The 15,395-nt window shown below is 41.9% G+C and overlaps 1 protein-coding gene across 8 annotated transcripts in view; it reads left to right on the top strand.

The window, feature by feature from the left end:
* Positions 1 to 15,395, top strand: part of OSBPL3 (oxysterol binding protein like 3) — a 154,653-nt gene that overhangs the window by 34,081 nt on the left and 105,177 nt on the right. The window contains exon 3 of one of the 8 annotated variants that reach the window (XM_045197312.2): positions 1,000 to 1,122. The exons of the other annotated variants lie outside the window; for them this stretch is intronic. The gene's annotated coding sequence lies outside the window, so the exon portion shown is untranslated. The remainder of the gene's footprint in view (positions 1 to 999; positions 1,123 to 15,395) is intronic. 8 annotated transcript variants of the gene reach the window in all.

The raw sequence follows: 15,395 nt of genomic DNA on the forward strand, positions 1-15,395 counted from the left end.
CTTCCTTGGTTTTCTTTGCATATTAAAGGAGATTATTGACTCTTTATAGTTTCTTGTCCCTGCTGGGATGACTGATGGAATAAAGGATTCTTAACTGTCATTGTCACTTCCAGTTTGTGTTTAACCTGAAACAAAAGGTAAACTGACTACTGATTTCCCTGGAGCACAGTGATGAGTGTTCAGAAAGATTCCGAATCGACCACCCGAAGTGACGCCTGTTTATAACATTTACTCTGGGCTGTGATCTTTTCAACAGTCCATCCCTGTTTCGTCATGTCCCAGGGGAGACAGTCAGCATCAGGGAATGGGAGAGCTCTTCTTGGAGCCACATTTCCATTTTATTCCATTTCCAGCCACATTTCTTCTTGGGGCCATTTTATTCAATTCTCCGTCCTGACTGCTCTCAGAATTGAGTCTGTTTCTTAGCATGGCTCTAATATTAGATAAGTCTCCTTGTAGATATGCATAGATATACAGTATAGTGTTAACCCTGATCTTGTGTAGTTTAACAGAGTTCTTAGAAAAGTGTGTTCTGATTACATTATTAAAATATTCCACAAAAGCAAATATAGAGACTGTGGAGATAAGACTTGAGATGGTAAATTTCTGGTTATGGATTTGGTGCTTTGATTCCGGGGTGATTTTGAAGGTCAGGGGAGGACTGGGGAAAACAATGGCACTTGTAGGTATCACTGCAGACTGGTCTTCCATAGGGAGCAGACTGTGTGATCAGTGCACCCCAATCCAGTCCCAGCAGTGTAAGAAATTCCTATGACTCTTGCAAGGGAGCGGGCATATAACTGACACCTTGTATTTACCGATGAGAGAAGAAGGATTCCTCTTTCTCAATTGTCAAACTTTGAAGACTTTGGAGAAGTAGAGAGGGAGTCTGGGAAGGACTTTGTGAAATCTTGCTCAGAGAAGAATTGAGCCTGTTTTTTTTTAATATTTATTTTTTAAATATTGAGCTATGTTTTTTCCAAATGATGCCAAATACAGGTGTGCCTTGTCTTGCTGACGCCTAACCTGTGGAAATGCAAACTGACATCACATCTAAGTGATGGGACGAATCTGACCTAAACAGGTGTCAAATGAAGATTATTTTCTACTTTGGCCCAGCAGGTACCTTACACTCTAATAGTCGGCGAAAGTATTTTCTGTCGTTGCTGGTTTGTAACAATAGTTTTCATTTCACTTATATTCTATTACTGACAATTTTGTCTTAGTCGAAGAAACAATGTTATTTGTCATGAAAGCTTCTAACTCAGCTACATGAGGAGAATATAATGAAAATATTATTGTTTCTCGGAGGTCCAGCAAAGGAGACTTACACTTGATCAACGAGATTAGCCTTGAGCAGGTTATGTTTACCTGCGTAATATTTGAATAAAAAGTTGTTGAGGTCATTGATACTGGCCGTTCAAATGAGGCTTGCATTGAAGTGGGGAGAGGCCACTTTTGCACATGTAAAGAAATGCTCTCAGGTGACCTTATGTTCTGTAACTTCCAAATGCTTCCCCTTGACTCCAGCTGAGAACACTGACTTCCATCCAGATTTCCACTGTAGAGCAATTACACGTACGGTCCGCCTTCTCTTATCGGCTCAGCGGCATCACATTCCATTTCTCCCTTCTTTGCAACGTGGCTTTCTTTTTTTTTTTTTTTTTGCGTCTTATCCATGGAGCTATTTATAGACTAAAGCAATGTAATTCCAAGAAATCTTAGTATTTTTTTTGTCTTACCCTTATGATTTATGCTGTATATAACTCACATATATCTTTGTTTAGGTATGTTGACACTCTCTTTGGCTGAAATTCCAGATTTTGATAGTGAACTTTGTGAATTATTCATCTGTTGACTTTTCTCTGTTCATAACTAATTGTGTAAACATGGACTATGGGTAAGAACTGGGAGTATATGCAAGTGCTTGCCTGAACTGCAGTGTAAGATAAATGAATTATGGAGAGGCAGATTTTCTTTCTTTTGCATAACATACTTAAAATTTTGCTCAACTATCACTTTTCCTTGGGAACTGAAGTATAATTAGAAATATCAATGACCCTAGCGTGGTGTATTGGGGTTAGTCTAGATTGGGTTTTGAGACTGGCCTCTGATTGTCAGTGTCTTTTTATAGTTTTCTGGGTGATTGTTTTCTTTTACATGTCTTGCTTCTTCTAATCTATTCATAAACTTAAGATGCTGTTGTGCACATGAAATCAATTAGTAAGTTTCGGGTATAAATCAGAGTTCATTGAGAGAGGAAACATTCTAAAGGGCTTGTGTTTGTGTAGTTGCTTTTTCCTTTCACGGGTCATTTGCTTTTGAACTCTAGGGCAGCATTAATAAATTGTGCAGCTGAATTGCCTCACATTTGACTCCCTTTTGGGGAGTTTGCAGGTGGTACTAATGCTGTCTCCCTCCTTGAGCACGTGTAACAAATGTCCTCTTCATTCTCCATTTTAACCTTGAGCCATGGAACCTCCTCGCAGCTGGGCCCCAGTTCTGCGGGCGTCTGCCTGCTTGGCCTGTTATTACTCCATGAATCACTGCTGGCCTTATTAAACTATTTTGGGCAGCAGCCTTTCTATCCTCCTTATGTGAACTTTGAAGGCTGGAGTTGCTACAGCAGCATAGGACCCGAGTGGAATTTGAATACGAAGGAAAGAAGGTTCACTGGTTTGTAACAGGGCATCCCACCTATAGGACGATAAGGTATGTGCCCACTGAGGCCACACTGTGTCTTGAAATTTTCTTTTGTTCTAAAAAGTGACCCCAGAAAGTTCATTTTTGAATGTGTAGTATTTCAAATGCTTGACTATCGGGCAGTTTGGTCCCTCCTCCACCCCACCATGGCCCCTTCCTTTTTCTTTCATTTTCTCTAGCTGCTAGAGTCTAGCATACCCATAATCCTGGTTCGTGTTGGTGGTGTTCTCTTGCTCTTGTGTTCTAACCTTTTGAAGAGCTCAGATCTACAGGAGCATAGTGTGAGGCTTGACCAAGGTTTGGCTAAATAAGCAAAGGAAATGCTGTGAAGAGGAAGGTGGCCTGTGGTGAGGCCTACATTTGAATCCCTGTAATGATGGCCAATGACATAACCTCTGTTAAGTTTAAAATAAGGACAGTGTGCCCAACTGCATGGGGTGCTGTAAGGACTGAGTGAGTAAGACATGCAAGAACTAATTAATGGGAAAGTTGACCACTGGTTAGAAGTAGTTAGTAGAAAAAGTCCTCTAGCTGACACAGAACAGGCTGGTCCCATATCCACATGTGGTGGATAAAAATTTGGGAGGGATATCTTAGGAGGGAGGAGACCCAGCCCCACTTCAGGTCCCCCAGCTCAGGGTTCCAGTGCCAGGAAGAGAAGTCCGTATAAGTTCTGGCTGCAAAAACTAGTGGGGATTGAGTCAGTGGAAGAAACTTCTGGAGCCCCAAGCAGTTCCTCTTAAAGAATCCACACAGAGACTTATTCAGATTCACTCCCTCTGAGCTCCAGCACCAGGGTAGCAGCTTGAAAGGCACCAGTGGCATACAGGGAGGAAATAAAGTATCTGGCGTGAAGGCAAGAGCTGGGGGACAGCTTTCTCCCAGGTAGAAAGGCAGGCAGAGGCCATTGTCCCTTTTCTGAAACATCCCAGTGCAAAGCTAAAGAGCCAGCAGGCAGGCAGGTGCCATATCCGAGTCTCCATCAACCTGGCTAACACTGCCCTGCTCTGGAGATCCCCTGAGACTCTGTCCCACCCAACTTACAGGCCACCAAAACTGTTAACCATGACTTTTCCATATGAATGGGTGGTCTTGGCTCATGCATTATAACTACCTAAATCCCCTCAAACAAGCAACAGCTGGTCTCAGTGAGTCCCCAGCCCCCATATCTCTTGCTAAGTAGCCCCAGGCCCAGCACTAGCAGCAGCCAAACTAGATTCACAGCTTGGCTTTGCCTGAGAACCTCCAAGCCCAGCATGAGTAGCAGCCATCTCAGATTGCTTTATAGCTCAGGCAGGGTGGCCCTGGGCAGAACACAGGTAGGAGCTGACCTTGGCCGGCACCACCCAGGAAACCCCAGAGCCTACACACCATGTAGACAGCTACAGAACACATTGGAGCACCACCACCCTGCCCCTGCACAGCTGATCCTCCATGGAGGATGGAGGTTGGTGGTAAGTGGTCACAGCCAATCCTTGCAGCTGACTGGCCTGGGTAAATCCCTCCCACTGATCTGCCAACAGTAACCAAGGCTCAACTACAAGAGGAGGGTGTACTCAGCCCACATGAAGGTCACACCTTGAGTACCCAGCTTGGGTGATGGGGAGGCTGTGCCACTGGACCCTACAGGACACCTACTACATTAGGCCATGCTACTAAGACAGGAAGTCATAGCAGCTATACCTAATACATAGTAACAAACACAGGGAGGCTGCCACAATTAGGAGACAAAGAATCATGGCCCAAATGAAAGAACAGATCAAAACTTCAGAAAAAATAACTAAACAAAATGGAGATAAGCAATCTGTCAGATGCAGAGTTTGAAACACTGTTTATGAGGATGCTCAAGGAACTTAGTAAGGACCTCAACAGCATAAAAAATATCCAGTCAGAAATGGAGGCTACAATAATTGAAATAAAGAACAATTTACAGGGAAACAACAGTGGAGTAGATGTAGCCAAGAATCAAATCAATGATTTGGAACATAAGGAAGCAAAAAACAACCAATCAGAACAAGAAGAAGAAAAAAGAATCCAAAAAAAATGAGGGTAGTGTAAGCAGGCTTTGGGACAACTTCAAGCCTTCCAATATTTGCATCATAGGGGTGCCAGAAGGAGAAGAGAAAGAGCAAGAAATTGGAAATCCATTTGAAAAAATAATGAAAGAAAGCTCTCCTAATTTGGTGATGGAAACAGACGTGCAAGTCCAAGAAGTGTGGAGAGTCCCAAACAAGATGGACGCAAAGAGGTCCACTCCAATACACATCATAATTAAAATACCAAAGGTTAAAGATAAAGAGAGAATCTGAAAAGCAGCAAGAGAAAAGCAGTTAGTTTTCTATAGGGGAGTTCCCATAAGGCTGTCAGCTGATTTCTCAAAAGAAACTTTACAGGTTAGACGGGATTGGCAAGAAATATTCAAAGTCATGAAAAGCAGGGACCTACAGCCAAAATTGCTCTACCTAGCAAAGCTATAGTTTAGAATCAAAGAGCAGATAAAGAGCTTCCCAGACAAGAAAAAACTAAAGAAGTTCATCATCACCAAGCCATTATTACATTAAATGTTAAAGGGACTTATTTAAGAAAAATAAGCTTAAAACTATGGACAATACAGAGACAGAATCATGGATACAGAGAGTGTTTTGATGGTTGCCAGGTGGGAGGGGGGTTTGGAGGAATGGGTGAAGAGGTGGGGTGATTAAGAAGTACAAATAGGTATTTATAGAATAGCCATGGGGATGTAAAGTGCAGTATAGGAAATGGAGCAGCCAAAGAACTTATGCACATGACCCATGGACATGAACAATGGTGTGGGGACTGCCTGAGGGGGTGAGGGGTGCAAGGGGCCAAAGGAGGAAAATTGGGACAACTGTAATAGCATAATCAATAAAATAAAATAAAAAAAGAAGAAAGAGAAACTTCTCTAGCCTTTATTAGGGAGACATTATAATTCATATTGTCTAATGTTTCATTTTAAAGATCAATCACTGGGACCCACGGAGGTTGAGCTTGCCTCATAGCTGTACATGAAGAGCGAGGATGAGAACCCGGATTTTCTAACTCATAGTCCCATGCTTTCCCGCTAAAGCACAGAACTGCCCCACATGTTACTGGGCAGGGTTGCATTTGAACTACTCTGAGCCTTGTTGATGGCAATGTTTGTTGTTCATCAGAAACTACTTTTTCCATATGCTGTTTCATATTTCACTTTTATTTCCTTATCCCCTGCTGCTATAACAAACTAAATTGTTTTAAGCCACAAAATTAGGGGCTTAAAACAATATGCATTTATTCCCTTACAGTGTTGGAGGTCATAGGTCTAACATCCTTCTGGAGGCTCTTGTGAACCATCTAATTCTTTGCTCTTTCTCCCTTTTAGAGGCCACTGCATTCCTTGGCTCACGACCCCCCATCATGCCTCCTTTTCCATCATCACATCTTATCACACTGCATTCTACTAAGATTTCCTGCCTCTCTTTTAAGGACTCTGTGATTACATTGGCCCCCACCTGGGTCTTTCTGGATAATCCCCCCATCTCCAGGGCTTTAATTTAATCATACCAGCAGAGAGTAAATTCACCAGATCCAGGTATTGGATGTAGATACACTGGGGGCCGTTATTCTACCTACCACAGACAGACAACTGCCTTACAACCCGGAATTCCCAAATTATCCTTCTTTTTCATCTGTAGCTCTGAATTTGTCAGTCTGCTCACATACATTTTTGCGATCCATTTACTCTCTCTCTGTGCCTCATAATGCATTTGTTTTTTAAGAGTAGACCGGTTCTAGAAATTCAATGCACTGACACCACCTACTCAAATGGCTGTTCATACTTCCCAGCTTACCCTGATGTTGAGAGGCAGTGGTTGGGAACAGATATCTGAGAGCATTCCCATGTTCATTTTCTCCTTCTAAACATGTGCTTCCTGTGAGAAAAATAGCTAATTTGGGGAATTTAAAAAATCTTTAAATTCTACCATGTGTATGTGGGGTTTGGATTAGGAAAGGTTTGCCTTTCTCTTTTTGAGTGTACCTCATATTTGAATGATTGTCAGCAGAAATCTCACCGATGAATTTATATAATCAGGGGTCCTTCATCTAAACCTAGAATTCCTAAACCTTTACAGGCTCAATGGAAGGTTTTTAGGGATCTGGACATCTTGGGACTGTGCAAAGCCATCTGATCAGTTTTCTGGAAAGACTCACCATCACTTCCATTAGAGTTTTAAAGAGCTTAGTGACCCAGGAAAGGTTAATGACCAACTGAATAGACACCAGGTAGGTTATTTTCCATTTCCTCAATAGGTAAAGGCCCTTGGAAGTATGCTGCATGTATTTTAGTACATGATGAGATCTTTTTTAAGCTGTGACTCAACTTCCTCCATTCATGTCACAATAGACCTCCCACCGAAGTCCATGTCTTTTTTGCTGTCTGCAGTAAAAGGTTTATCCTGTTTCTGCTGGCATATTCCGAGATATCTTTAGAACAAGATATGGGAAACCTTTGTTAAGTGTAATCGGAGTCTTGGATAGGCAATATATAATTTGTTTGTTTAAGCAGGAATTGAAGACACAAAAGTTTTATGTTGTTTTTCTCATATCCCCTGAATACCAGTTGTTTTATTTGCAATTTTTTTCCCCTTTGGAACTGAAAACTAATTTCCTTTAGTGTTTTGCCATGCATTTCTCCCTGACCTTTGATTACTATTTAGCCTTTCTTCTGACTCAAGTTTCCTCATGAAGAATGCATGATATTTTCCTGCCTTTATCATTCACTTTGCCTTTGCTTCTACTCTTATCTTGCCTTACCGAACCCAAAGGATAAGGACTGACTTTTGGAATTTGCTTAGCTTCCATACATTGCTAGATAAATGAGGCCTTACAATAGTGAAGAAATACTGTATGTGCATAAGGCAAAATGACAAATGGAATCCAGTGGTGTGGTTAATTGCTCCATACGATCTAAAGCTTAGTGAGCACCACATAAATGACCAAAGGTGATTTATGCTTTTTGAAACAGAAAGGTTTTTAAAAACAGGTACTATTTGGAATTAAGCTCAGATGACTACAGAAGGGAATATTAAGGTTCACTGATTTGGCAAAGCAACTTCAAATCACCAGGCAGAAGAGGGAGCCTTTCATTACATGAAATCTCCTTTCTTGACAGATTCTTGTTCTTTTTTTTCTAATATGTGGTGTTTTGGAGGGAATTATTCCCTTGACATTAAATAGGGTCTATGCAAATTTTCTTTGAAAACTGTGGGACATTATGTAAAAATATTGCTTAACTATTTGAAAGGAATATTTTGCTTTTGATAAACCTTATTTATGTTTTGTTTTTTTTTTTAAGAAAAGGAGTTTAAATCTCATTTAGCCCAACTTAACCATTTTAGAGACAGGGAAAAAATGAGGTTAGGATAGATGGTTTTTATAGCATTAATCAAATTTTAGTGACAAATTTGGTGATAAAAATGTAGGACTCCATACTCCAACCCAGTGATGTTTCATTTTACCATATTGCCTGTGTTTTATAGAAAGAGGAAAAGGTTGAATATTTAAGGAAACAGATTTTATACCTTGTATGGGGTACGCCTACGCCCACCAGCATGGCTAAAATTTAAAGGACTATCAATGCCAAATGTTGCCTAGGATGTGGAGCAACCGAGCTACCAGGCATGGCTAGTTGGAGTATGAAAAGGCACAGCCCTGTCGGAGAGCAGTTTGGCAGTTTCTAATGTTAAACAAACACTCTTACCCAATGGCCTAACAGTTCTGCTCTTATGCGTTTACCCAAGAGAAAGGCCTGTATGTAAATGTTTATTACAGCTTTATCATAACAATTAAAAGCCGGAAGTAGCTCATATGTTCACCTACTGGTGAACAGGTAGATTGTGATATATTTATACAATGGAATACTACTCAGCAATGAAAAGCAAGGGACTGCTGAAACTAGCAACAATGTGGCTGGAACTCCAAAATATGATGTTGGGGGAAAGAAGCAGACACAAAAAGAGCATATTCTATATGATTCTACTTACTTGAAGTTCTAAAACAACCAAAACTAATCAATAGTGATAGAAATCAAAGAGGTGACTGCAGAACTTGATTACAGAAGGGCAGGAGGTAACTTTTGGGGTGGGGAACTTGTTGTACCTTTTGTTTGCGGTGGTGGTTACGTAGGCATACACATTTGTCCGAACTTATCAAACTGTGTACTTAAAAGGGGTGCATTCTATTTTATATAAATTGTACATCAGTAAAGGTGATTTAAAAGAGAGAAAGAGCTGGGATAATGAGAAGCTAAGGTCCTGAACAGCAAAGCACAGCTAATATAAAGCATAAAATATTTTTCCCGTGCTACTGAATTTTCTCTGATCTCATTTTCCCTCTCAGAACTGTGGTCCTTCTGTTGTTGGCCGTTGCCACTTGCCCGAGAGCGCAGGTGTAACAACAAGCCAGCGTACCGTCGTGAAAAGCAGCTGAACAATCCACTCATGCACATTCCCACAAGCAAGTTTCTTCTGTGCTTGAGGATATTTTGCCAACTTAAACTGTAATCATGGGAATCATTTAGAACTTCAGTTATTAATTCTTCTTTAGTTACCAAAATGTTACCAGCATAACTATACATGCCAATAAAATGATACCTGGAAAAATGCCAAGTGCTTTTCTGTTCTCTGGGAGGAAGTTTAGAGGATTTGTGGACTGAATAGGTTGACTTTATAGCTATATTCTCAGCTAAAAAATCCAAAAATGAAAACGTTGGCATCACAGTTGGGATTCTGAGTCATATTTTAAATCCTGCAAGGCTGTCGCTTAGGCAAATGCTATTCAAAAAACTCTTAAACTGTGTATGTATCTTTGTGTTGCCAACTCCCCTGCCAGCGTCTCTCAGACATTTCTCTCAGCGACATCTAAGACTAGAATTGAAGTCACATGAGTCCTCTTGAAATGAGGGCTAGACATAAAATGAAATCAGCATTGCTTCTAACTGAGTGAAAGATTGCCAAGGGCTTTCTCCTTAGTGTGCTGGAGGATTATTAGGTAACTTTTAGAACCCAGGCACATTATGGAGCATCTGATTTAAATAACATTAGTGATTATATTTATTCAAGTTTTCTTTTGCTCAACTAAAACAAAAAAGACCTCCAGTATTCTTTGTTACAGTTTTGGCTATATTATTTTCACTGATCTCATTTTCAGTGGGTCCATTTATTAGTTTGCTCACTGAACATTTGACAGGTATCTTGCTAGACAGCAGGATATAGAGATGAAAAAGAAAAGTGTCTGCCCTCCAGGAGCTTACAATTCAGAAAAAAAGACAAGACATGCAAACAAATATTTTTATAATACAGTTGCCAGAATAAGTTATGTGGAAAGGCAGCCTGGTGTGAGCCAGCCTGGGAATGTAAAGTCCATCTGGTCTACCATGGAATTGAAGGTCAATGTTTCCTCATTGATTTTCTGTCTGGATGATCTCTCCACTGATAAAAATGGATTATTAAAGTTCCCCACTATTATTGTACTGCTGTTTATTTCTCCCTTTAGGTCTGTTAATATTTGCTGTATATATTTAGGTGTTCCTATGTTGGGTGAATAATTTTTATAAATATTATACCCTCTGGTTGGATTGACCCCTTCATCATTATATAGTGACCTTCTCTGTCACTTACCACAGTCTCTTTCTTAGTCCCCTTTGTCCGATAAAAGTATTGCCAACCCAACTTTCTTTTGGTTTCCATTTACATGGAAAATCTCTTTTTATGCCTTTACTTTCAGTCGGTGTGTGTTCTTATATACAAAGTGAGTAGGCAGCATATACATGGGTTGTTTCTTATCCATTCAGCTAGTCTATGACTTTAGATTGGAGAACTTAGTCCTTTTGCATTTAAAGTAATTATTGGTAGGTATGTGCCTATCGCCATTTTGTTCATGGTTTTCTGGGTGATTTGTAATTCCTTTGCTCCTTTCTTCTCTTGCTGCCTTCCTCTGTGATTTGATGGTTTTTCTGTAGTAATATGCTTAGATTCCTTTGCCTTTGTCTTCTGTGTGTCTGGGTATGTTCGGCAGGAGTGGATGGAAAGCCCCATCTGAGCTACAGCCTGGGAGGGGCTGCTCTGCTGCGCTCACAGTGGGGGTGGGATGGCTGCTGCAAAGGCTCAGAGACAGTTCGTGGGGAACTGCTGTGGGCTGGTGTGCTGGAAGCTGAAACGTGAGGTGGGAGTGAGGGGAACTGAAGCTTGTGTGTACTACTGAAGACTCAAGACTTCCTTCTGAAAGGAGGTAATCCTCAGTCCTGTGCAATTTAATCATCTTTTGAAAAATGTTCACATGGAGATCCCAGCACTGTTGAATTAGAATCTTCAGGAGGGGCCATCAGCATGTGTTGTCCTTTAACATGTCCAAGGATGATTCTCTGTGTAGCCAAATTATCTATTATTTGTAGGTAATTAGTCTCCACTGAGGAAATTTGACAGGGACAGGACATCCCCTCTCAGGCTCAAACTGAGAACTGGAGAGAGCTTTTTATAAACCAGTATTTGTCTTGAAAACACTGCTTCTGCGGCTGCAAAGAGGCCGCTCTTGTTCTCCTCCATTCGGAACACCTAGGAGGTAACTGTTCTAGGCATGAAGGCAGAATCAATTCCGCCACCACGGCACACCAAGCCCAGTTCCAGGAGCCCACCTAGCAGCCGTGTTTGCCTGTGATCACAGCAGCGCAAAACCCAAGGCGGGTAGATCTCCCTCTCTGGCTATTGAAGGGCCATTTTACTGTAACAGCATTTAAGTTTAAGCTTATCTTCCTAGCTCCAGCGATGCCATCCTGTCCTAAAACTGATCCATGGAAACCAAAATAGCTACTCTACTCAGCCCTTCCCATGTCCCAAATATGGGCAAAATAGTGGCTGTGGAGTTGGGCATGTCAAACCAGCCAGCTCTCTGAAGTCGAACCACATGCAAGTGTGGGGGAGATAGCCTGATTTAAACACACTGCTCGTGAGACCCACCTCAGTTCCTGCTTTGCTCCTCTCTGTGTAACTCAGGGATGCTGCTTGTGACAGATAGTGATCGGGAAGAGCAGTGAAATGTTCCCATGTGAGTAGGAACCACTGAATGCATTTTCAGCCCTGAGAAGCTAGAGAATGCTCTTGCAAAAAAGGGATTTCTTCCCCAGGAATGTAACTCGGGAGGAAAGACATCCTTGTAGAACTCACTTGAGACATTACAGTACTTCTCACTTGAAGCAGGCAAGTGCCTGGCCACTTGCAAGGAAGGAAAAAAATGCTTACTGTTAAATGAGAAGCCCGGAAGGAGAGATGTGGAATACTCTAGTGGGTCTTGGAGTATTTGGGCGGGAATAGGGATATTTCTGCTGACTTTGAAAAGGCACCTGGAGATCGATCTATCGATTGATCAATCGATCTATCTATCTATCCATCTGTCTATCTATCTCTATGTAGGTAGATAGATAGATATACACATCCTTATATTTAGTAATTCTAGTAATAAATTTAGTAATTTCAGTAATAAATATTTAGTAATATTTAATAATTCTGTATTTAGTAATTCCATGTAGGAATCCATGCTTGGTACTATAGTAATAGGAAAGTCACAGCGTGAGAAAAACAGGTACAAACATGAAAGGTGGTAGACTCCCACTGCTTTTTTCCCCTCTCACTTTATTTAAAGTGATTAAATATGTTTTGAATACATTTTTGTTTTTAAAAATGTTGAAAATACAGAAAATTAATAAGAAAAAAGGTGGAAATTCCCATTTTTTGCCACCCAAATGTAACTATCTCTTTGGGTGTTTTCTGTGATCTTTATTTTCAATATACTTTTTACATAGTTCTATGTACTTTTATATTTAGCATATTTCCTTTTTTTAAAGATTTTTTAAATTCATTTTTAGAGACAGGGTAAGGGAAGGAAAAAGAAAGGGAGAGAAACACTGATGCAAGAGAGAAACAGTGATTGGTTGCCTCTCATAGGCACCCCGACTTGGGACTGAACCAGCAACCTAGGCATGCGTCCTGACCAGGAATTGAACCAGTGACCTTTTGCTTTGTGGGATGACGCCCAGCCAGATAAGTCACACTGGTCAGGGCTAGCATTTTTCTTTTAACATGAACAACTTACATGCTGTATTCTTCATAAATAGTTTTAGAGGCAATATTATTCATGATATAAAATAATATATTCTAGACATAATTTGCTTAACTTTGCCTCTAATGCTGGGCATTACGCAAGAGGATAAGAATATTTTATAACATTTTGATAACAATTGCTAAATTGGTTTCCCAAATACTTATTTTATTTAAATTAATTAATTAATTTTAATCCTCACCTGAGGATATGTTTATTGATTCTAGAGAGAGAGGGAGGGAGAGAGACAGAAACACCAATAGGCAAGAGAGGCCTCAGAAACATTGATTGGTTGCCTCTCGTCTGTGCGGGAACCGGGGATTGACTGGCAACCTTTTGACTGTGCCCCCTGGCCACCTGGCCGCCTGGCTCAGGCAGGGTATTGATATTTAAAATTACTTTTCTAATTTTATATGCAGAAAACAATATCTGACACTGGATCAGATAAGGGAGGAAGCTGTTGGACTGATGCAGGGGTAGCTGCCGGGGCCGCAGGGAAGGTGGCAGGAAGCGCAGCTGGAACTTGGCAGGGCCTCAAACTTGGTGGAAATCTGTCAAGTCCTCCCTTCCCCCCACCAGGTCTCCCACCCCCCATGGCCTCTCCATCTGCTTTGTCTGTCTTTGTGTGTCTGATACTTTCCTCAGCTCTGTGTCATTGCGTGTGTGTATTGTCTGTCTGTCTGTGTCTCACTCCGTGTTTCTGGGTCCATGTTTCTCTGGGTCTGTACCTCCTTGCCTGCCTCTCACTCCCTCCCCCTGTCTGCCTACCCTGCTTTCCCATTCTCTTATCTCTGCTTCCCCTGCACATGGCTAAAAATAGCTCCCCACAGTAGCCCCACTTGTCCCCTAAGTTCCATGGTCATGAGTCTGTCCCTGTCCCTGTGTCTCTTACAAATTCTGGACGAAGTGAATCTGCTTGGCTCAGCTCCGTCAGTGCAGTGTCTGCCTTTGCTTTGGGTCACCCCAGTAACCAGGGCGGGGAGGGGCAGAGCACAGGGAGGGGCTGGTGCTCAGAGAGAAAGGCTCCGTGGAGAGGTGCCCCTTCCAGGTGCCTGGGGGACAGTCCTGAGCCCAGCCCTAATGAATCTCACTCCACAGAGATAAGTTGGCAAGTGGGGCTGGTGTTCTTTTGTGGGCCTATTAAAGAAAGCTGAGATTAGCGAAGACCTTCTCTTGATAGAGGATCAATCATAATTGATGGAAAGCATCCTCTAGGATTAGATTTGCTGTCCCTAAGGTGTAGGCGACTTTGCTTCATTGCTCCCATCACTGATACTGCCTGTGTGTGGTATTGGTGGGGGAGGCGGGGAGCTGGGGAGACGGTGAGCTCTACTGCAGACAATTTCAGAGGGTCATACTTACAAGTTTGCTCTTTCTTTTTCTTTTGTTCTTCTCTTAAAGCTAATTCAATCCTGCCTTTTTCTCCTGGTTTGTTTGTTTTCTTTCAAGGTAATTAGCTTACTTTGTACTCAGAACGGAGCCTGTGGTTTTTCAAAAGAAGGAAAATGCATCACTTTTCCCCAGAAGCTCTGAGTCAGTGAGGGGTGGGAGGTTGTAGGGGGTGGTGGTGGGGAGGGGGACAGAGATCCTTGAACTGAAAACCTGAAGCTGGGCTGACAGCAAAGCTGTACGTCAGAACCAGGAGGTCAGGCTAGAATGAGGTCAGGATCAGGCCTGGGGCTGAGCCGGGGGCTCTGTGCAGGTTAGAGGAGAGCTGGGGAGGGTAGGGGAGAGGGTGTGGTGGGAGAGGGCCAGGGAGGGTGGCCTGAGTTGTTATAAACTTCCCAGCTCTCATTTGGGATTTATTGTAATGATGAATCACAAAATGCAGTCTGTTTCTTTAATTGTGTAATAAGCAATACATATTTGTGAAACCACATTCTAAAGGCACCAAGGTATTCACCGAAAACTTAATTTCCCCCCCAGCCTGGTCACTCAGCCACACAATTTTCCCCGGGCGAGAATAGTTTCCAGAATAGTTTCCTGGTTGAGGAAATCATGAGACAAAGAGGCAAATTGCTCCGATCACCCCGGGCAAGGGCAAGCCTGCCTTTCTCACACCGGGCTTGGCACTGTGCCCTGCTCACCTCGCTTGCTCTGTTGGGACCCTTCGTAACACAGTCCAGACACTCAGCGTTTATGGATAGTTCTTATCAATATTTTAACCACCTGTGTTCTAATTCTCCCTAAACAATACCTTTGCTGAGGCCAGGCCAATCCTGCTAGTCCCTGTCACAGTGTGTGCGAGTTATTCTAGGGTATTTTTAAAATGAAGTACGTCCACAACACTAACGGTTAAAGGTACAGAGATTCCACAGATGTCTTTCAGTGCCTGCTAGGTACTGCGTGGAGGACATAAGGGTAATACAAGCCTGTACTGACCTTAAGAGACATTTAGAAGTTGCCAAAAGTCATGACTTTCCATGTATCTTCCCTGAAAAAGATATTTTTTAAAATCCAGCAATTGGACGTTCTGTATCACTGTTATACTTCAACCAAAAGTTTTTAAAAAATCCTATAATGTAAACTCCTTTGTTTGCTTT

This window comes from Desmodus rotundus, chromosome 6 (assembly GCF_022682495.2).
Source record: "Desmodus rotundus isolate HL8 chromosome 6, HLdesRot8A.1, whole genome shotgun sequence".
Taxonomy (NCBI): Eukaryota; Metazoa; Chordata; class Mammalia; order Chiroptera; family Phyllostomidae; genus Desmodus; species Desmodus rotundus.